Source organism: Camarhynchus parvulus, chromosome 3, assembly GCF_901933205.1.
Source record: "Camarhynchus parvulus chromosome 3, STF_HiC, whole genome shotgun sequence".
NCBI lineage: Eukaryota > Metazoa > Chordata > Aves > Passeriformes > Thraupidae > Camarhynchus > Camarhynchus parvulus.
In genome coordinates, this window is record NC_044573.1 from 111,146,670 (window position 1) to 111,167,440 (window position 20,771).

General features: G+C 49.9%; 1 protein-coding gene across 3 annotated transcripts in view; it reads right to left on the bottom strand.

Annotated features, from left to right (window-relative positions):
- Positions 1-11,939, bottom strand: part of EXTL3 (exostosin like glycosyltransferase 3) — a 151,712-nt gene extending 139,773 nt beyond the window's left edge. For 2 of the 3 annotated variants that reach the window (XM_030946517.1, XM_030946510.1), the window contains exon 1: positions 11,854-11,939. The gene's annotated coding sequence lies outside the window, so the exon portion shown is untranslated. Of the gene's footprint in view, positions 1-11,794 lie in introns of all 3 variants that reach the window. The other variant, XM_030946511.1, reaches the window with a different exon arrangement.
- Between the last annotated feature and the right edge of the window lie 8,832 nt (positions 11,940-20,771).

The following is a 20,771-nucleotide window of genomic DNA, read 5'->3' on the forward strand; positions in this document are numbered from 1 at the left end:
CTAATTTCTATTCTCATGCAAAGGAAGAGCTGATGCGCAAGTAAAATGAAAAGTGGCAAAAACCACTTGGCTAAACATTTTCTTTAACCTACCTGTCAAGGAGAGGACACTCACACAACCCAAGCACAGACACTGTCCTCCTCCCATCCCTTTTTTCCCTCCCCATAAATCCATGCCTGGACAGGAACTGCAGAAACTCATGGGCTGACACCACCACAGCAGCCACAGGCAAGGAAGCTTTTCCTGGTGCAACAGCAGCCAAAGAGAGCTCAGGGAGAGGGGCAAAGTGGAGAATAAACATGGGAATCACTCCTCCAGCTGCTCTGGGGAGGGTTTGACCCAGCTCTGCACATGCACTGCTACAGATCAGGAGCTGTCCCAGCAAGCATTGCCTCAGTGTCAGCCTTACAAAGTTTTTTCAGCTTCCGCATCGGAGAGAAAAGCAGAGAAAGTGATGACATTGTCCAAATCTTCATTCACCAGTCCTGAAGCACTCTGAGATCCTCCAACACGTGGCAATACTTTTGTTTAATCAATACCACTATTGGCTCCCAAGAGTGCAAGAGCAAACAGCCATTTGCCCTTCCAATTACAGCAAAAACCACTACATACGTAGAGATTTAAATTCAATCAAATTTAAAGATGAAGAAAAATCCTCCCTTTCTCCCACTACCAGCAACAGAACAATGGTATGCTCTTTTTTTTTTTTTTTTTTGTAATTAAAAATAGACTGAACTTTAGGAGTGTTATTGCACTTGAAGCAGTAGAATAAAGTGCATCATAAAAAGATGCCACTGGGATCAGTTGAAGCCAAGAAAATTGAAAACATTTTGAAGGAACGAAGCCAAAAACACAGAACCAGATTTAAACTTGGCTTGTGCTGTGGCAGGATGCCAGGGGAAGCAGAACCTGCTGGGGGAGGGTGGAGAGGGAAGGCTCCGTGCTGCTGCAGCCCATGGATCAGGTGTGATGGGCCAGATAATGGGGGGGCACAGCTGGCACAGCTGGGGGACATCAGTGAGGTAAAGCCCACTGCAACCAGCTGGGCTGTGAAACGTTCTCATCATATTAAGCCATGGCATTAATAAACATTGAGCTGTAATCTACCACTTGCAGTCTTCAAAGAGCTCTAAACCCAATGACTAATTCTCACAACCACCTCCTTAGGTGCAGGAACTGTTTATAAAGATGAGAACAAAGGCAAAACGGTGAAGTCATTGGCCACAGCTCCTAAAAAGCAATTTTTTAAACCAGAGGAGCACAAGGCTCTCAGTGACACAGCCCCCTCAGTAGGTGGAATTTGCCTCGTGTTTCTTCGACAGCAGGACACATCTACAACCTAAAACACTTGTCTCCAAACCTGAAACTTCACATATGAAGTTACTTCTGTAATGTGTGTGAGACTGATTTTGTATCTTTGTGCAGGTAGGAAGCAGCAGAGCAGCAGCAGAAGTAAAATGGGTGAAGTGATGCTATGATGGAGGTCAACAGGAGGTTTTGGCCGCTAAACTTGCACTTCAGATTTTATGGTTTAACAAAGGAAAAAAAGCACCTAGCTAAGCCTTCTCACTAAGAGGTTAGTAAATCACAATTCTTAGATTCTCTCCTTCATCTCAGTTTTTCCTCCAGCAAATAAAATTACCTTAAAATTTACAAGAAAGCTTTGAAACAGATTCAGGTTTATGGCAAACTCTTGGAGAAAAGATGCACAGAACATCTCTGTTACCAATGCTCAGCTCAGCGGAGATCTCCAGAGGAGACCAGAACTAAAAAATATTTTAACAAAATGCCAGAAACAAGAATAAGTTACTAAAGGGAAAACAGAGCCAACACACTTGTGTTTCCAAGCACCTCAACAACGTTATCAATAAGCCCAGATGCAGCCTTTCCACAAAAGCTGCAGTGACAATCGATTCAAATGGATGGCACTTCTGTAATGCCCCTATTTGACTCTCTCGAGCTGAAGCAGATAAAAATTCAAAGATTGGACTTCCTTGGTATTTTTATGTTAATCTGCACAGCTTTAGGGAAATTGTTGCGACTCGACTCCAATTCACACCGTGCAGTCAGAGCCATTCAAGTACCTACCAGCAATTTTCATACCCCTCGAAGTCTATCTCATAAACTGTCATCAACCCAACGCATTATCTTGCCTGAAAAAATCCGTCAGGAGCACCAGGCAGGCTCCCCCTCGGCTCAGATAAGCAGAGCAGACCTGACTCAGGCTCTCTTTTTATTTCCCCTTTCATCCTGATTTGTATTGTCTCCTTTGCAATTTATTTTGCTGTTTAGCAGATGATCAGGCTATGTATATGTATAATGAGTGTGCAAGGGACAACGAGAGAAATAAAGTGGTTTTAATCTTCACCTATCCCTCTTTGTAACAGTTCCTTTTGCTTCATCTTTTTGGAGATATTTTAACATTAAATTCAAATGAATTCTCCCTTTCTCTTGCTTTTGTTGAAAGAAAACAACAGGACACGTGAGAAACTCAGGCAGGATGAAATGCTTTCCTGGAGTGCTTGGATTTGCTCAAGCGTTTTGCTCCCGTTGGTGGAGCCCATGAACAGCTGGAAGATTTCCCTCTCTCCCTCCCTCCTGGGGACTGTCTGGTATCCGCTCCCGCAGCTGGAGCTCCACCCTGCCCCGAGGCTCTGTGAGTACCTGGGCTATCCCTCACGCTTGTTTTGCATGAACTTACACAACCTTCCTTACCCTTCAGCCCAGCGTCTCTTCATCAGGCTTGCCTGAAACAAGTTCAGAAGTTTTGGGGTGATTGGGTGAGACTGGGGCTCATTTTGTAAGAAAACAACACAGATGTTGGGGTTTGTGTCACAGATCTGAGCAGAGATCCCAAGCAGTGAAACAACCTAGAGATTTAGGTGTAACCACAGAGAAAAATCAGAGTTTGGATGAACTGGGGAACAGCCAAATGTCTAAAATACCACACTGATAAAGAAATGCCCAGCCTAGCTTCTTGTCATCAGCCAGCAGCAGAATGTCACTGCCAATGTCCCAGGGCAGCTGATGCCAGCCAGGACCCTCTCAGCACTCAGAGGTTGCACCACACTCCCAAATGCTTCACCAACAAGCTTGGGGTTGCACCCCAGACACAGGAAGAACAGAGCTGAGATGGACCTAAAGGTCCATCCCTTTACTCCAGGCTGCACAAAGTTTCACTTCAGTCATTTTCTTCCATAAGTCCACCCAAGATTCTCCAAGGTTTCTTCAGATTATGGTTGTCAGGCCCAGGTCAGTGACAACTCAGGTAGAGCAAAAGCTCTAATTCACCAATCCTTTTAATTCTTTAAGCCTCTCTGCACCACCATTGTGATTATGTTTTCCTTTTAACGAGGCCTTCAAGGCAACATGAAACACGGAAGAGCAAGGAGCAAAAAAAGTCCTCAGGTGGTCAAAGATTCATTACAACAGGCAGAATCATTCCCTTTATCCTCCCTCCAGCCCCCGCTTAATTGAGCAGCCTGATAAATTGATGAATTACAGTGAAATGATCTTGCTGTGATGCCTCTTGCTGATGAATGAAGAATATCCTGCCAGAGTCCCCTGGTTTCAGGTGATGGATTTGAACCCAGGCTGCAACACAATTCCTTGTGACTGACAAGCTCAGCTATTTGCACTCTTAATCTTGATAATATTTGATTGAATAAATCCAAGGTCATCATTTCCCAGGTGGATAAATTGCTCAAAATATCACCAGCCCTCCAATTACTTCAAACTGCATTAACAAAAAAAGGTGAAGAATATTCACATAAGAGCTGCTGAGATTTCAGCCTCGTGGCTGGGAAATATCTACAACCCAAACCAAAGCTTTGCTGGAGCATGAACGAGCAACTGTGGAGTTCCATTTGTCATCTCACGGCCCACAGCCCTTTTCCTGCAGCCCTCAAAGCTCAGGGACACAGACCCCTGGGGAGTAACGTTGCTCGTGTTCAGTCACAGCCCAGCAGATTCTTTCTTTTTTGTGTGAAGTTTGATAGGAAGCAGCTTGGCTGAACTGGAGTGATTTCAAGACGTGGGAAGCTGGGAAAGGATAACTATTAATTGGCATAATTTTCTTTCAGCACATACAAACACTTTCTAATAGAGGGAAACATTAAAACTCCCATACTTGAGCTTTAGTGAATACTTTGGGGATGCAACCTGATTTTTCCTTCCCATCTTCAAGAGGCAAAAATGGGAGCAAAAAGTTCTGCACCTTGGCTGCACAGAACTTTCACACAGATCTCTGCACAGCATCAGCTGGATTGAAAGATGGTGTGTCATTTGTGAAATATTCCAGTCCTTTATTGTGCAAGCTCCTAATTATTAATGTCTAGGCTCCGTGTTTCTGCAGTGAGATTTATGATGTAACTCAAGGTGGTGGATTTGAACTCATTTTCTCTCAAATCTACAGATGGGAAACCACAGAATTGCTTTTTATCCCCTCAACTTCTGTAGGCTCTGGTGCAGAAAAACCCCAAGGAACAAACAAGCCCCTCAAAAGAGGAATCTGAGGTGAAAATTATCCTTCTCTGCCTCCACCACCACCACAGTGGCATAAATGTCTTTTAAACAGCTCCACGTGTCCCTTGGGGGCAACCCAGACAGATTTTAGCAAAATTTCACTGTTGTGTCTGTTTTTAGGGGATATAAACTGCACTACTGCAGGCCTCCTTCCATCCCACTGAGGCTTTTCAGGCCAGGTGCAGAATGGGGACTGCAGCAGGAACATAACACAGCTGGTGCCCTGGGATCAGGAGAAAAGAAGCAATGATGCAAAAGCCAGTGACCACACATAACCCTTGTGGAGGGAGCCAGAAGCTGTCCCCCTGCAACAATAGCAGGAAACTCTGTCACTGAGCTGGCCTGTCACAGAGCTGGGCATGGAAAAGTCCTGCAGGGGAGAAGCAGAGAACTTCTGGGTGTAAAGGGTTTCACTTCTGCATGTGATTCCCACAGCAAACTGAAAGGGAAAGATTTTAAGCCTTGAAATTAAGATGGTTTTGGAGGTAAAAGCATGATTGGAGAGTCAAATGAAGTTAATCCATTTTTTCTCCAAGGATACCATACATTGGGAAAGCACATAGAGTGAGCAACCAGCACCTGGACTGGTGGCACAGGCTGCTCTCACTGGTCTAACAGGGCTTAACACAGACAGCTTGTGCTCCAGAAAATACTCATATTTATATATTCATATACATATGTATGTACACAAAGCCATGCTGGTCATATGTAATAAAAACAGATAATAAACCCACAACATCTTTTGGCTCCAGGATGTGGGATTAAAAAAAAATTAAAAAAAATTTAAAAAAATTAAAATAGCAGTCTGTACATGCTGCAGCAGAAGTTGCATTAAAATCAGCAGTGCTGGTCCCAGTGAGTTATAGGTGCTTGCAAGAGGCAGGATAATGGGATTTCACCGTGTTTGGTTCCCTCAGAGGTAACTGCACTCTTATCAGGAGATGCAGGATATGAGGCTCTGACACTGCTCTGATTCATGCTCTGGAATAAGCAGACATTTGATGGCATCTGCATTGCTGACTCAATTGTGTATCTTCAGTGCTGATCTTGTTGGCGCTGGGAAAAGGGATTGGGAGGGAAAAGTGCTCCTGTTGCCTGCATGCCACGGCTTTGCTCTTTGCCTTAGGGCCTCACTGGTAAAAATAGGTAAATAAAGAAAATTAATGTGTTCCTGCCTCCATCCCACATCCACCAAGGCAAGGCTTTCAGCTGGTTTTCTCCACCCAAACTTGGCAAAGCAACTTCAAGGAAAAAAGGGAATTCCAACTGCTCTGTTTTCAGAATATATTCGAAATTAAAAGAAAGTAAACCTTGCCCTGTCTTCTCCCTGCACTTTAGTCCCAGCCAGTCTCAGAAAAAGGTGGAAGACAAATATTTTCTTGTTGAGGCTCATTCTACCTCCAAGTGGTTGTTTCCAAAGTCTGGATTTATTTATTTTTGAAAGTTTCAGCTCTGGCACATCTAATTTTCTTCCTTCTGGGGAATAAACAAGAAGAGCAGCAGCCCAGCAGGTAATGAAACAGATTCTTCTCCAACTCTACAAGTAGAAAGATGAGACCAAGAAGGTGACAAGGAAGACAAATGAACACCTTAGAGGATGCTAATCACACATGGGAGTGGTGATTTCCAGCAACTTCTGCCTCGTCTGGTGCTCTGGCAACCCTTGGTGAACATTCACAGCCCCATGTGCCAGAGCCAGCACGGGATTGCTGCTCCTGTTCTCTCCTTGCCCTGCCTTCACCACCAGAGCTGTGATGGATGTGGCTCCTCAGCCTCTTCTCCTCACAGAGAGGGGCTGTGGCACCTTCTGTGCTTAAAACTGGGTGATTTAGCAGGAAAGAAAATTTATGTAGATTTATAGAATCATACAAATGTGTAGTGGCTTGTGTTGGAAGGGAACTTAAAAGTTCATCTCATTCCAAGCCCCTGCCAAGGACAGAGACCCTTCACTAGACCAGGTTGCTCCAAGCCCCTCCAACGTGGTCTGGTGGGGAGGTTCATCCTCATGGCATGACCCAGGATGGGTTATCCATGTTGGACAAGGATGACATGCGAGAGGACTCTCTATGCCTCGTGTCCCTCTTGATATTTTACTCATCAAGGGTGCGCACAGGACCTCAGGCGGGTCAGGCTGAAGGTCCTCTGCTGTCCTGGTGGAGCCACTGTGCAAGAGCCAGAGCCTTCCCCTTGCAGCTCCTCCCAGCCCAGCCCACCAGAGCCTGCGCTCCTGGCATACACAACATCCACGCTGGCTCTGGAGACCTTTGGGATGATCCAGCAGGAGGCATTCCCCACAGGCCTATCTCAGCTCCCACCCTCCCACGTTTGGCCCCACCAAACCCAAAGCTGAAAGAGCCAGAGGATTTACAGCGAACAAGAACAGGCCTGGGGGTGACAGCCTCGATGCCCAGCGCCAGGGCTAAGCCTCCTTTCCAGGGAAGCCGTGTCTCATCAAGCCTTGGCTGAGCACTGGCCCAGGCTGGGGCTTGCCCAGCTTCCCAGGGCAGCCTGGCTGGTGACTAATTAGCCATGATTAATAATCACCTCTTCCCTCCATCAGGGCACTTCTGCTGGCACCCACTCATTTGGCACAAAGCCCCTTGGGTTCCCTTCCCTTGGCGACCCCAGTGCTCCACCAAACGTGGTCAGAACTGGTCCAGAGTCAGCAGGGATGGACAAGGAGCCTCTCATCAAACCTCCAGGTTTTTGGGAGCTGCCTCCAACTACAACCACCAGCTGTGCCAAGCAGCCAACCTGTGCATTCCCATTTGGAGATCCACTGAATTTGCCCCATCCCAGTTCATCTCTACTGTTTAATTAATCACAAACAGAAATTCAGGGGAGGGTGGCTGCTCCAGGACAGCACACAGCCATTAAATAAAATATAAACACCTCATCCATACTTAACATCAGGTTTGATCTACACTGTTTTCCTTTTCTTTTTCAAGGTGCTTTGCAATTTCTTTGGTTGCATTTTGGGAAGGGGAGGGCTGACTTACTGCATAATCTCATTTTTGATCTATTATTAAATGCCTGCTTTCTTTTTTCTTTTTTTTACCCTTTCTCTAGGAAGCCAGAAGCCCCAGCAGGAATTATAGCCAGAAAGGGAGGTGAACTGTGAAATGAAAGCTGCAAGAGAAGGAATTGCTTGGGCTTTTGTTTGAATTTTCAGAGTTTTCTGATTTTTGATTGGAAGAAATCTCAGATTGGCAAACCAAGGCCAGAGCCAGGACTCAATGGAAGTCTAGGACAGGATCACAGCACGTGAGGAGAGTGGCACTCAAGGCAGCCAGGAACATCAGATTTTTTACCATTTTGATACCATCTGAAGGTGGATCTGTTCCTAAGGCCACGGTGGAGATGCATCAGGGCTGATGAGTGATTTTCATCACCCTTTTTGCCTCCTTCCAGCCCCTCTGCATTGCTGGCAGCGATTCCTCCTTCTGCCCTGTTTCAGAAATAAGGAGTTTCTCCTCCTTTGGCACCAGGACACGCTCCCACCTCCCAGCCAGATGAGTCAAAAGCAAGCCTGGCTTTGCTGCCAGCTCCTGCTGAGAGCTGGATGCTCCCCTTGCCACGCCGGCCACTTGGCTGGCCAGCAAATGGTCCCCTTGGTGGTGCCACGTGGCCAAACCGGGTCCCCCAGCTCCCTCTGATATCTGGAGTGGACACAGGCTCGTACAGAGATCATCCACAGGCAGCCCCAGAGACGGGCAGATGCTCGTTAACATTTCCTATTAATTGAATTAATTAGTTTAACAATTTCCTGTTAAATTCCTATCATAATAATTGCCTTATTAACTAATAGGAGCAAAGCCATCATTTAACCACCAGGAATGTGACTCAGTGACAGTCACAGCCACCAAAGCTATTTTTGGGGAAAATAATAGTTTTTTAAGTGCCTTTGTTTTTTAAAGAGTGGCCCACACAAGCAGCTGAGGGCTTTGCAGCTGAACTGGGCAAGTTCAGACTCATTCTGAAGGAAAAAGCATCCCTGGGCCACATTCCATAGAATGATTTTTCCAAGGGAATAGAGAAAGGGCAGGGATGTGACACAGCCCAGAGAGCAGCTCCATCTCCTTCTGCAACTGGACATCCCAGCTGTAGAAAATCCAGGGGATGTTTGGGGAAGAAACCCAAAAAATGGCACATCTGGAAAGAGCCATCCCTGGCTGGGAGCAGTCAGCAGGTGTGAACATCCATCTGACAACCTTGAGCATCTGAAGGACCACCAGGAGCTCTCCTGGTCCTGCTACAAGAACCATAAAACTTCTGCTTGACCATTTCCAGGTCGAGCAGAAGTTCGACCAACTATAGATACAATAAAAACCAACGCTGACATGGGACTGGAAACCCTTTCCTCATTCCCAAGGGAGACAGAGAAATAGAAGAAATGAAGGAAGCAGTTGTGAACCTTCAGTTCCAGCTCACCCAACAGTCACAAAATCCTTTTTGGTGTCCCCAGTGACCAAATCACAGCTGCCACAGAAACTGACGTCAGTGATATGGGAGCAGATGTTCCCTCACCTTCATATTTTTGCTGGATATGAGTGATTCAAGTTTCTGGGCACAAAACCAGTTGGAAAGAGCCTGTTCCCAGAGATGTATGCCTGCTAAAAACACCAGAGCTGGATGCCACTGTGACATGAGGGATGTATGTGCCACCTCCTTTCTCCACCTCCAGCCGGAATCCCATCCTGCCTTCCCTTAAACTCAGCAAAAAGGAGCCAAACCGAAGCAACTGTCTGCATTTGGCTTTATCTGCTACAAAATGTCAAACTCTTCAACAGGAATTGCAACATTTCCATCCTCCCTCCCTCCAAAGCAGGAAGGCTGGTACAAAGCAGCCAAAAGTGTATCAGAAAAAATAAAGCAGCCACAAATGGACTGAAGATGGAGGTCCCTCTTGGACAACAAAGGGTCCTGCAGGGGAAAAGCCCACCTGAGTTTCTCCACATTTTCTTGTGTCACCTCTGAATTTGCTTCCCATGCAACCACGTATATGAAAATGTGAGTGCACGTGTGGCAGGCTGTGGAAATATTATGACTAATGGATGGAACCTGTGCAATGTGTCAAAAGCTTCCCTCTCTCCCCATGTAACAGCATTTCACAGGCACTTGAGACATCAGCACCTACATTTAATCTGTTTTCTTGTGAGAGGATGGAATGCATTTAATGAATTGCAGTAATTTTATGTCTCACCAGTAAATTCTGCGCTGGCAGGGCAGCAGAGAAGCCACAGGTTCCCCCAGGCCTTTGCTATGGGATCAACAGGCTTGCATCCCCCCTTATTTATTTTAAAAAGCACATAGGGCACAACACATCATTTAATTTTGATTTTTAAATTATTTTTTTCCCTGCTAATACCCCATTTTCCCCATCTCTGATGGCACTGGACTGCATCTCCTCACTCCTGCACAAACACAGTGCCCATCCTGCATTGCTGGGACTGCACAGGCTCTCCCAGCAGGGAGAAAGCTCTTGCCCAAGGTTTCTCTGGGACCATTTATAGTCTCCTAACAATGATGTGTAGCAGCATCTCCATCCCTGAAATGCCCTCAGCTCCTGCTTTGGGCAGGATCGCGGGGACACAGCTGGGCTCCAGCACCCAGACCTGGCCAGGTCTGCAGCAATGGGGACGGGCAGAGAAACACCTCGGCACCTTCTGCTTTTAGCAGGGATGAAATTACCCATTTATAGTCTCCTAACATGATACGTACCAGAACTTCCACGCCTGAAATCCCCTCAGCTCCTGCTTTGGGCAGCCACATTCCCAGGACCACGGGGACGCAGCTGGGCTCCAGCACCCAGACCTGGCCAGGTCTGCAGCAATGGGGACGGGCAGAGAAACACCTCAGCACCTTCTGCTTTTAGCAGGGATGAAATTACCCATTTCCCCTCCTTTGCAGCACCTTTTCCTCGGGAGCTGAGCGGCGCTGCCCGCGGAGCCGGCACATCCCCGGGCGGAGCAGAGCGCAGGGCTCCGGCTGACGCACAGCCCTGCCAGGTCAGCCATGCTCACACTTTCCACGTCTGCGGCATCTCAGCCTGGAGCAGAAAGCCTGCAAAGCCCCTTCCTGCAGCAACCCAGGCGAGAAACACACCGAGAAAAGCCCGAGGGAGGCAGAGGACACAGCAGCCTCCGCGGGGAGCGAGGTTTGCACGAAAGAGCAGAAGTTTCTTTGCTCGGCCACTGAGGCACATTTGAAGGTGAAGGTTGGACGGGGCTGTGGGAAGCCCGGACTGCCCAGAGCAGAGCGGAACACAAAGAAACCCAGCCCCAGCATGATGAAATTCAAGTTTATTTGCTTTAGCTCGGGTCCAACTTCCCTCGCTGGCTCAGGAAAAAAATTTCTTTCATGCTGCTCTGTCTGGGAGCTTTCGTGCAAACCAGGTTTTTAACCAACTCAAAACACAGCTCCAGAGAGATGGCGAGTCCTGAGCACCCCGAGATCCAAGGAACCAGAGCATCCTGACTTCTCCAAGTCCTTTTGCTCTGCCCCCACTCTCCTGGTTCTCATCCCAGACACGGAGTTAACGCGGCCGCAGCTGAACCATGAAGGTACAACAACCCCGGCGCTGCCGAGATTCCTCTTTAAGGGCAGCCAAAACCATTCCTGTGCTCCCGGGCATCGCTCGCCTCCCCTCGGACCATCCCCGGCTCCCCTCCCTGCAGGGATTTCTCCTTGTTCCAAAAAACCCTTCCAAAGCCTCCAATGTTCCCCATGGCCCAAATTGCCAAACTCGAACGCAACTTTCACCGGGGGCAGCAGCCCCCGCCCGCCGGTTCATTGCAGCCGTCACATTAAACCGAATTTATGTTGCACCATCCCGGCGCAGCGGGAGAGGAGCCGCTGCCACCCGGGGCCACCGGTACGAGTTTCCCCCAACTTTGGGGACCTGGATAAAAGCCCACTCGCCCCTCCAAGAAGGCAGCTGCCAGCTCAGCCAGGGTTAGGAAAAACCCTGTTCCCAAACACCCCCAGCCCCAGGGACATGCTCAGCCCCCGGGACATCTCCATCCCGGGATACGGAGGGGAAAGGAGGAGGAGGATGAGTCCCCTCCAAAAGGGACCCATCCCGGGAGGGGCTGGTGCTGCTCCCCGGCTGGGTCCGGGGCGCCCCTCCTGTGGGGCGGGGAGTGATTATAAAGTAGAATAAAATAAAGACATAAGATATCAAAATAAATGAAAAAAAAAAAAAAAGCGAAACCGATAAACTAAAAAAAAAAAAAACAACCCAGCAAATAAAGCCAAGAAAATAACATACCATAAAATGAAATTAAATAACACCCTGCCGTCCGAAGCGTCGCGGGGAGCCGCGCTTACCTGGCGGAGGGGCCGCGCTGCCCCGCGGAGCTCCGCGCTGTCCCTGCGGCCGCAGCCCGGCGTGCGGAGCCCGCGGAGCCCCCGGCCCCACTCGCTGCATTCTGGGAAGCGGCGCCCAAAAATGGGGGCGCGGTGCCCTCTGGTGGCACCTCCCGCCTGTGGGGTCCTCTCGGCTGGGAAGGGGCGGGGGGGAGCCGCAGGGTGATTTGGGGTTCTAATAGGGTGGGTGTATAAATGTATATCGCTATATGGCTATGAATGTACACGTGGTGTTATGTACATGCATATATATATATAAAATATATATATTATATATATATATAAATTTTCCACATGAATATATATTCATATATATTTATGTTTGTAGGTATGTATATGTATGTAATTTTATGTATACATGGTATGCATATATTTTATGTATTTATTTATTTATTTATTTATTTATATGTTTGTGTCCGTGTAAAAACTTAGAATCCCAGAATGCTTTGCTTTAGAAGGGACCTTAAATATCACATTATTCTACACCCCTGCCATGGGCAGGGACATCTTCCACTATCCCAGGTCGCTCCAAGCCCCATCCAAGCTGGCCTTGGACACTTCCAGGGATCCAGGGGCAGCCACAGCTTCTCTGGGAATTCTATTCCAGGGCCTCCCCACCTTCATAGGAAGGAATTCCTTCCCAATATCCCGCCTAACCCTGTCCTCTGGCAGTGGGAAGCCATTCCGTGTTCTGTCCCTCCATCCCTTGTCCCAAGTCCCTCTCCAGCTCTCGTGGAGCCCCTTTAGGCCCTGGAAGAGGCTCTAAGATCTCTCCAGAACCTTCTATTCTCTGTGCCCATTTCCAGGCAGAACCCAAACCACCTCTGGAAAATAAATGGAAGCCCTGGTTTGGACAGGAAGGGGCAGATGTTGGGGCACATCAGCTCTTGGGGTGAAACTCGTGGCTGGAGGTGCAAGGTTCAGAGCGTTCCCCTTGTGAGAACTTGTTAGACACACAGAGTGATCTGTAGTTATAGAAATGTATGGATTGATGGATTGGAAATGTATGGATTGATGGACTGGAAATGTATGGATTGATGGATTGGAAATGTATGGATTGATGGGCTGGAAATGTATGGATGGAGGGACTGGAAATGTATGGATTGATGGATTGCAAATGTATGGATGGAGGGACTGGAAATGTATGGATTGATTGATTGATTGATTGGAAATGTATGGATCAATGGATTGGAAATGTATGGATCGATGGATTGGAAATGTATGGATTGATGGGCTGGAAATGTATGGATGGAGGGACTGGAAATGTATGGATGGAGGGACTGGAAATGTATGGATCGATGGATTGGAAATGTATGGATTGATGGATTGGAAATGTATGGATTGATGGGCTGGAAATGTATGGATGGAGGGACTAGAAATGTATGGATTGATGGGCTGGATGTACTCGAGGGTGTTGCAGGAGGATGTGGGGCCAGGGTGGGTTTGGGGACTCTGGGTCACAGCCCCACTCCTGTCTCTTTCTGCTTTTCCCCACAGGCATCTCCTCTCCTCTGTGCCCAGGCTGCTTGGAAAGGTAATTAATGCATCTCAGGTGGGTAATTAATTCATCTTGGGTGGATAATTAATGCAGTTCTGTGGCAGAATCACCTAAATATTAACGAGACTTTGTGGCTTGACCGCCCTGGGTCAGCACTGCTCTGCTGAGCCCGGCCCTGGGATTCTGCTCAGAGACCAACCAAAAACTCAGCAAAACCCTGGGCAAAAGTGGGGTGATGATCCCAATGGGATGATGATCCTACACCCAGCCACAGTGGGATCACCCCATCCCAAAAATGGGATTAAAGCCCAAATATCACTCTGAAAGTGAGACCTCACAAACCTTGATCCACATTCCCAGTTTGCATCAAGATCCACTAATGTAATTCCTGGGATTGTTTTCTGACAGGAGAAGCAGCTGCAGGTCATGGACAAGACCTGGAAAAGATCCACCTGTGACAGGAGAGGGGAATTGCTGAGGGACTCTGAGGCACAGCAATCAGGTGTGTGCACACCTGGAACTCGTCTCTCTCCTTTTCCACAGCAAGAGAAGCCTCACAGGAAGGACTTGGCTTTCTGATGCCACCTTGTGTCTGCTGCAGATGTGAAGTGACATTTCAGACACTGCCAGTAGCTGGTACTGACTCAAAAAGCCTCTTTTTCAACCCAATTCCCCATTCTGCAGCCTCTGTTCCCATGATGGCTTTTTACAGGCTCCTGTTTCTTCCCAAGGGCAGAGACATGACTCTGTGGACATCAGAGTCCCTGTCCCAGTCAATATTTGGCCAAATTCTGGAGAGGGCTGCAAGTATTCCTCAAATCCCAGGAAATCCTGTGTTTTCCTGGTGTGTTTGTCAAGTCTTATGTCCAGAGCAGCAATGACTGTTCTGAACAGCTTAAATAAAGCAAAACATGGTGAATGTCCCGGGGAGTGACCAAGGATGGGGATAGGGACTCCTTTATGAGAAATTTTGCCTCTAACTGGTTTTTCTGGCACCATTTCCTCCAGCTCCAGGTGGCAGCTCGGGCACAGATAATCCAGTGGAGCACAGTGATGGGATTTGTGGAGATTACAAAGGCTGGAAACATTTCTATGGAACATCCAGGTCTGGTCAGACAGGGAAGAGCAAAACCAGCAAGGAACACCTCCTCTCCATCACCTGCAGCTCCTGGGGTACCTTCTGGGGGGCAAATTTAATGTTTTCCACTCGATTTTAATCAGCTCATCAGCAACAGGCACTGACAGCACACCAGCTAAGAGGTTTATGTTTGTTATTCCCTAAAGATTTGCCTTTGGAATCCAAGAGAGGGAAGTGGCTGCATCTCCAGCCCACTGGAGTTTCCCTGCAAAACTGTCTCCCCAAAATGCCCTGCTGCTCCTCTATTATTTATTTGCACGACCCAGGGACCCTTTTTCCTTTCCTTTCCTTTCCTTTCCTTTCCTTTCCTTTCCTTTCCTTTCCTTTCCTTTCCTTTCCTTTCCTTTCCTTTCCTTTCCTTTCCTTTCCTTCCTTTCCTTCCCTTCCCTTCCCTTCCCTTCCCTTCCCTTCCCTTCCCTTCCCTTCCCTTCCCTTCCCTTCCCTTCCCTTCCCTTTTCCTTTCCTCCCATGTCCAACAAATCCCTCCTCCAGCCTGAGGATCCCATATGGACCCTACAGGATGGGGGGATGCATTCCCAACGCCCTCGGTGGGGCCATACACGGTGTGTAGATTTGTACTCGTGCCCTTAGGTGTGCGCACACTTGGGAAGGAACCAAAACAGCAAAACCTGACCCTAAAAATGTCCTAAAAGCTTTTTGTCCCCATTTGACGCCTGAAGCAGTCTGGGGTACGTGGCCATGGAGGGAGTTGGGACGTGGTGGGAGATTGAAATCTGCTGTGCTGAGAAATCCTGGGGAGCTGGAACCGGGGACAGGGCTCTGCTCCCTCCTCCTGGGCGCTCCTTTCACAGGAGCTGCACCTGCAGGCTCCCTCGTGTCCCCAGGGTGTCAGGTGACACCCACAGGGCTCCTTCTGGTCTCTGGGGTGGTGGGAGACACCCAGCACCCGTGCACAAAATAATTGCTTCCCCCCAGCCCTCCTAGAGGCCACACACAATTAAATTATCAACTGTGACAATTGAATTATCCCAGATGCCCACGGGGGGTTTCTCCCGGGTGGTGCTGGTCCGTCCCGGGGCTCAGAGGAAAGGACACGGGACTCCTCCTGCAGGGTCACTGATGGGACATGGCCCTGGCCATCCCCCACATCTCCCTCCAGGGCAGGACATGGAGCAGAGGAGGGGACTCTGCGGCCCAGGCACTGCAGGGCGCCAGGAAAGTTGGGAAAAGCATAAATCAGCACGAATCTCCGGTTTGCAGCTCCAGGAAGCGTCGAGTTTGATGTGATTTCTGCACATTCCATGATTCTCCAGCTCTCACAAACCACATTTGTAGGGACATTTTTGGCCTCTGTAGGATCCCAGCTGCAGTGGGATCGAGTGGCTGGCATGGGGACGCCACCCTTTTTCCTGCTGTATCCATGGATGTATCCCCACCCCTGGGTGCTGGTCCCCAGTGCCACCATCCCCACCTTCCTCCTGCCATCCCTCCGCGTCCCGCCGGTGTCACCGGGAGCCCAGGGCTCGCGCGGTGCACAGGGTGGCACTATTGCCTTAAAAATCCCGGCTGGCCGCTGGGGACGCCGCCTCTCCGGGCTGGTTCTCCGCAGCCATCCGGGCCTCGACACCCCGTGGGCTCCCCAGGCTGTGCCCAGCGCCCCAGGCTCAGGCTCACACAGGCGAGGATGAGCCCGCGCGTTTCCCTGGGGATTTTCCTCTTCCAGAGTAGCCCCCGTGGGCTCCCCAGGCTGTGCCCAGCGCCCCAGGCTCAGGCTCACACAGGCGGGGATGAGCCCGCGCGTTTCCCCGGGGATTTTCCTCTTCCAGGGTAGCGCGGGGGTTTCTGCCCCGCGGTTTGGGTGGAAAAGCTGCGGCGGATCCTGCCAAACTGCCCCAAGGGCAGATGTGGGGCACTGCCCTGGATCAACATCGTGGCTTCTCCCACAACGTCCTCCCAAACCTTCCAGCTCGAACCATTGGAGGATTCTGCGAGCATCCCAAGCACCAATTCCTCCCCTGAACGAGCATCCCTCCATCCCTGCCCAGCAGAACCTCCTCCCTGCATCCAACGCTGCTCCAGGAGCTCTTTCAAAAGGACCCCGAATTCCTCACTGTCCCGGGATGGAGGAAGAGCATTGAAGGATGGCTCATCCTTGGGAAAACGGGATGCAGGGGAAACAGTTGTCCAGCGAGCTCTGATTACAGTGGGAGCAGAGGAGGAGGAGAAGGGGCTCTCCTGTTGCCAGGAGCCGCTTGAGCCAGTATTGGGCACATGAGCTCGTGGGACTGAGCAGCTTTTTCTGCTCCTGCACCGCCCCTGATCCGACTTCTCTGACTGATGCAAAGCCCCCGGAGGGTCTGAGGCAGGAGCAGCACTGGGAATTCGATTTAAGATTTACGGCTGCTCGAGACAGGATCGGAGATGTCCCTGTAACACCCACTGTCACCGCCGGGGCTCCTCCCTCCCGGGCTTCCAGCGATAAACAAACAATTTTCATTCCTGCCAGTCACAGCTTTTCCAGCAGCAGCTGCTCCGCTCGGGGATGGAAATCCCTCCGCAGCAGCTGGAGGGAGCAGAGCCCCGCGGGCAGGTCGGGAGGGTCACTGGCAGTGAGTGACAGGGGTCAGGGTTTTTGGGGCGCCCGGGGGTGACCCGGCACCTGTTAACGGCCGGCACCTCCTCATTGTGCCGCCGCTAATTTCTCACAGCTCTGGAGGCCGTCACTCCAATTAGCGCCCTGTCCCTTCTCCCCGCTCTCGGACTAACGAGCTCTGGCAGGATTCGGGAGTTTTGCTCACAGCTCAAGGCTCCCAAAGACCGGGCTTAACCCTTCACCTGCCTGAGCAGCGCTGCTGACAAAGCCGGGTCACCCAGGGGAGCGCCGGGAGTTTTTGTGGAACGAGCAGGTTCTTCGGGATTGCTTTTAGGGAGAAACATTTCAACTGGAGAAAAGGAGTTGAAAACTAAAGGTGGTTTCTGGTTTTCACAGAATCGTTTAGGTAGGAAAAGACCTCTGAGATCATCGAGTCCAAGTTTTGACTGATCACATGGGGACTCCACCACCTTCCTGACAGCCCCTCCCAGTGTTTTCTGTCAGGAAATTCCTCCTGATGTCCAACCTGAATCTCCCGTGGCACAGCTTGAGGGCATTTCCTCTCATCACTAGAAGTCCAAACTCTTGGTTAGCCCCAGATTTTATTCTCTTCCAGGAGCCAGCACATCGATGGCCCTGCTCCCTCTGTGCATCAGTGCCATCGTCCCCAAGGCACCTCATCCTCAGAGTCCGGGGACCACCACGAAAGCCCCAAACCCACCCTGCAAAGGAGAACTTGGCAGTTGGTTGCCTCCCAAAAATTAAAACAGGAACAAGGTTAACTTTTCCCTAACCCCCCTTTCTGCAGCCAAACAGATGTTCTGTGTCTTTTGGCAGGGGCTGAGCCTTATCAGATCAGAGGGCTTTGAAGGCATCGGTGGGGGAATGTCGGGGCTCGTCCCTTCTGGCAGATTCCAGGTGGGATTTGGAGCTGGATTATGTTGCAATTCAGGGCCTTAAGGGATTTTTTCAGCACGTTCTCCCACAGGCAGGAACCCTCTGCACCAGCACTGAACAGGAAACAACGGAGGATATGTCTGCACCAAACAGGATTATTAATATATTTATATTTAAAGTATTGCATTACAGCAGCTTGGAAAGAGGCTGGCAACCATTTGGCACTGCAGATCCATCCTTCTTCAGCTTTCCCACCATTTCAGGTGTCAGGAATGCTCCAAGTTGCTGAGCATCCATGCAGCACTCTCCTGGAAGACCCTGGACATATTTTAAGCCAGCTCCTGGGATGCAGAGGCTTTGAAATACTGCTGTGTGGAAGCAGTAAATGGGGGCAGGAAGCAAAGGGGAAGGGGGATCTCATAAAACCCAAACTCAAGGAGATATGTGAGGAGGAAGCAGCTTTCCCCACCTGGGATGTCCCTGTGGGATGAAGGGGGAGCAGGAGATGCAGTGGGGTAACAGCAGCAGGACGTGGGTGCAGGGCAGAGGCGGCACACAGGTGCAGGCACTGAAACTGGAGACTGAATATCAATCCAAGGTGTCTGGGGTGTTATCACAAAAACCAGTCTGACCGGCAGCCGAGGGCGTTGGATCCCAGCCGGTCACGCTCCAGGGACGGCGGCTTTATCCCACTGGGCTGGAGCTCTGAGCTCGAGATAACTCCTAAAAAATGACTTTTTATAAAATAACCCTTCTATTTCCACCTGTTTTGTTTCAGCCTTTTGTTACCGATGTTTTCTTGGAGTAGGTTCAGATTGGATATGAGGAAAAAATTCTTCCCTGTGAGGGTGGTGAGGCCCTGGCACAGGGTGCCCAGAGCAGAAGCTGTGGCTGCTCCTGGATCCCTGGAAGTGTCCAAGGCCAGGCTGGACAGGGCTTGGAGCCACCTGGGACAGTGGAAGGTGTCCCTGCCCATGGCAGGGGAACAGAATTACAAGATCATTTTAAGGTCCCTTCCCACCCAAACCATTCCATGATTCAATGATTTTGTTGTCTTTAGGATTAGCACATGGCCAGATGCTCTTCTCCTTTCAAACTGGAGAAGAAATGACAACAGGGGCAGAGCTCAGAGACAAAGCTGGCCCCAAAACTGCAACGGGGTGTTAAAGTGTGTCAGGAATGTGATCGTGACTAAAACACCCCCACCCCTAATCCCAGCCTGGCGGTCTGAACTGACCTCGGCCTCCTCCAGCTCCACTTTTTCCATGCTCCTCCCACCTCCCTCACCGGCAGGTCCTTAAACCACCTTGGGAGGGCCAAACAAGCTCCAGGTGACTCCGTGTCCTCCCCGAGCCCCGCATTAACCCCTCTGGAACCCGGCAATGCCCCACGGCGGGGAGACAAACGCTGCGAGCTCCCGTTCCTCATCCCTGCTGGGTTTAGCTGCAGTGGGAATCCTTTGGCTGCAAGAGATCCCATCTTTGGCTGCTTGACTGCGGCGCTGGTCACTCACAGCCCACAAGAGTTTAACTTCAGGGCAGGTGGAGCAGAGCAGCAGCTCCTAAGGTTTCATCCCTGAACTATTTCTCTAAGGACACCTAAACCAGCAGCAGTGATTAGTGAGAGGAGTTATTTTATCAGCAGCCATGCGAGACTCAGCATACGGCTCCCAACCCAAAACAACCACGTATCCGCCCAAGTGCCAGACAGCTCCTTCAGATAAATCACTCATCCTGTCCTCAGCTTGGATTTGGCAACAAAACCCCCCAAACATCCCTGGCATTGCTGCTCCCAAGCCTGTTTGCGGCTCTCTGCTGTGAAACGCCGGCGGTTTGAGCGGCCTGTTCTTGTAAAAGGGCGGAGCAACCCGGAGATCGGCCGAGAGCTTTGTGTTTGCTGGAAGGGTGCCCGGCGTCCACGAGTGCAGATGTTGGGGGGAGATTAAGCCTAGAAAGTCTTTCTTCAAATTCACAGAGCTGCTGGCCAGAGTAAAATCTGATATTTAATTCTTTAACCTTTATATCTCAACTGCTGCTGAACTGGGTTTTTTAAGGGGGGGTAGGATTACACCCATGGGAGAAGAATTGAAAATCTGTTGCCAGAGTTTTTCCATCGTTTTATTAAAAACTTCCAAAGGTCTAAAATGAAAATGTACACCAACTACAAGGGAACCAATTTGTACACTCACAGTTAAAGTGCTAAAAATTAAACGTTACAAAACCGACACTGGACTACTGTAAACAAGCCTATCAAGAGCCGAGTGCAAGTGGGGTCAGCCACGGGCAGGGACTGCCCCACACATTCCAAGACGTAAAAATCTCCTCGGAGCCCCTTCCCCTCTGCTGAGGAGCTGGGCGTTGTCACAACACGGACACCTGACACCGGAGCGCCGAGGGAGGGGCTGCCAGAGGCGGTACATGCACCGAGTTCAGCAAAAACCGGGAAAACGCCGCGCCCGGGGGGAAAATCAATCCTGATCCCGTTAGGAAAGAAGCACAAGGGGGTAGGGGTAAAGCTTCACATTCATGTGGACATTCTGCTGCTCCGGGAGGACCTGGGGATGTCTCCTGTGCTCTGCTCCGTGCCCTGGTTTCACCACACGGATGGAGCTGCTTTCTGGGATCCTCAGTGCCCTGGAGCTGGGCTGGAGAATCGCTCCCCTGAAGGGTGGCACTGCTCTAGGCTGGCCTGGCTCTTCCTGAGGGGTTTTACCCTCCCTTCTTGAGGGCACGGCTCTCTTTGTGCCCTTCCTGAGGGGTTTTCCCTTCCCTTCTTGTGGGCACGGCTCTTCT